The following is a 2,590-nucleotide window of genomic DNA, read 5'->3' on the forward strand; positions in this document are numbered from 1 at the left end:
GAAAGAAACAGCAACAATGGCGGCAAAACCCTGGTGCGTGCCGAAAACCTACAAAAACCTCCCAAAACCGTGTGCTTCAGCACATAAAAAGAGGGATGCACAACATGCCACCCATGGTGCATGTGCAGGGGAAATAGAGCACACCCTGCCGAAATGTGCCAGTGGGTTCTTTGCAAATAAAACCCACAAATGTGCCTACAAATGACATTTGCTTTATTGCCAAAAACTCCAAAATGCCTATAACACAACACTTTTCAATATTCACAATCTTGCCTGGTGCTAAAATCCATGTATCAAATGAAACATTGTGAAACATACAAAGGGCCTCATTAAGACCCAGGCGCTGGACCATGGTGCTATTAGCACCATGGTCCATGCCGGTCTCCGGCATGGTGGATGGCGGAATTACCGCCCCCATCACAAGGTTGGCGGGTGCGGTAATTCCCCATTCACCATTTGCCCTTCCACATTCCCATTTTGCCCCATAGGGCATAATGGGGATGGGGAAGGCGCTAATTACGGCACCGTAAATTACGGTTGCTGTAATTAGCTCCAAGGTCCCTTAGCGGGTTGGATTTTAACGCCTGCAAAAAGCAGGCGTTAAAGCCTCCAGCCCGCTAAGGGACCTTGTAATCAGGCGCTAATGGTTTAACGGCGCCGACACTCTTTACGGCGCCGTTAAACCATTAGCGCCAGGGTTGTAATGAGGCCCAAAGTCTGAAAACTGACAGCCTCTATGCCAAAATCTGGGTGCAGTACCCGGGGCTGCCTGACTGACAGTTATCAGAGGACGACTGAGAAAGCTTTAAAATGACCTAAAACTCAAAAAAGTCTGCTGAATTAGCAAACATAAACAGGATTGTTGCCAAAAAGGAATACAGATTTTAGTTGTGTTTTTGATTGCACAGATTTTAAGGCCAAGAAAGAAATGTATTTGTATGTGATGCAACAGATGTGGTTTTTGCTAAGTTTAAAAGTGAATTAGCTTGGCTGAAGCTGCAAAGAACTGTAAAAGCAGGTTTTTTTTCCCAGAAGGAGAGCCTTCCTCTCAGCAGAAACTCACAGGGAGGTGTTAATTGCAGGTTGGGACAGAATCTGGTCTACAGAGAGCAAAGGAACAATGACAAAGTTGCAGCCCAGGAAATTGGAAGTGTAAAAAGGGGTCGTAAATGGCCTCTAGAATGAGCAAGCAAGGAGGGGGATGCCTTGGACTGCAGGGAGACAAAAAGAGGTGGAGCCAAGCGACCATCTGTTGCTAAACATGAACAAAGAACACGTTTTAAAAGACTTATAACTTGCTGTTCAAAATGGCGAAAAATACCAAAATGACCGAGTTGTTAATTTAATTTCTGGCTGCACGTGTGAAGAGCGGGCAGAACTGTGTGACATGTTCTGGGCAGGAATGGCAAGATATGTGGTTTTATGCAAAATGTATTACTATTAGAATTGTGAAAATTGACACGCATGTCCCCATGTTAAACACGCATATTTGTGGACATTTGCAGAAAAATTGGAAAGTGTGTTCATAGCGAAAAGGGCATAATTCTGTAGAAAGGGGAGACAAGATCCCACCACTGCAGGGTTTTGAGGAATAGCTGCTATGTAAAATATGGCATCTTTATGTGTGATTTGTATAAAGGTGACCAATGTAGGAATGTACATTAATATAAAATCAGATTTGGAGACTAATGGCTAAAGGGAGGTCTCTGAGGATTGTAAAGCAAATCATAAAACCTGACATCACCCAGCCTTGATCCAATCACTCAAATTGCAAGGCTGAGATGAAGTGGGGTCCAATCCCAGCTCACAGGGGCAAGCCTAGCTAAGCCGGCCCAGATACCCCCTTTGTGATGTCACTTTTACAGCATAAATAGAGACAGAAGACAGACAGATCCACTCACCCTCCTGACTGCTGGTGGAGCGCCCTGCTGCTAAAATCTACATCTTCCTTGTTCCAGACTCCAGAAACTTGGCAATGCAAAGGCCTATTGCATAGCTGAACCATTCTCAGCTAGGCCTAACATTCTAGAACAGAACCCCAAAAGCCTAGGGGAAGCATCATAATACAGCCGGGCGTGCTGTTAATGCTTGCCTACTGAATTGAAATATCCTCAGAACTAAGAAGGGGAGATCCCGTCCAGTCCTGTGCCGTGCTGTGACCAGAGCGCCTTGCTGACCCTGTACAGTCCGATGTGCCCAGCTGTCAGTCCCTGATAGATGCGATTCAATGGTCCAGAATCCTGACAGTCCAGAATCCTGACGGTCCAGAATCCTGACGGTCCAAAATCTTAAACCCATTTTGTTTTGTGAGTATTAACAGGAAGCTAGAAACTGTTGATTCCCGTGCATTATCTTGTCCCCTCCTAACCTCTGAACTATCCTTACTTCGATAATCAGTAACATTGTCTAAATCTGTAGTGAAATCTTATTCTGTCTATCTGTAAAAGCATCCTTTTCCTAGTCATTTTGTCAACTTTGATCAATTAATTTCATTCGAGTGACCAGCCTAGCGCTCCAAGGTGGACAGCGAGGAACCAGGACTGATTCGCGAATCACTCCTGACTCTTACGTTGTGCCGTCCTGGTGGCTT

Source organism: Ambystoma mexicanum, chromosome 1p (genome assembly GCF_040938575.1).
Source record: "Ambystoma mexicanum isolate Mex_15411 chromosome 1p, UKY_AmexF1_1, whole genome shotgun sequence".
NCBI classification, from domain to species: domain Eukaryota; kingdom Metazoa; phylum Chordata; class Amphibia; order Caudata; family Ambystomatidae; genus Ambystoma; species Ambystoma mexicanum.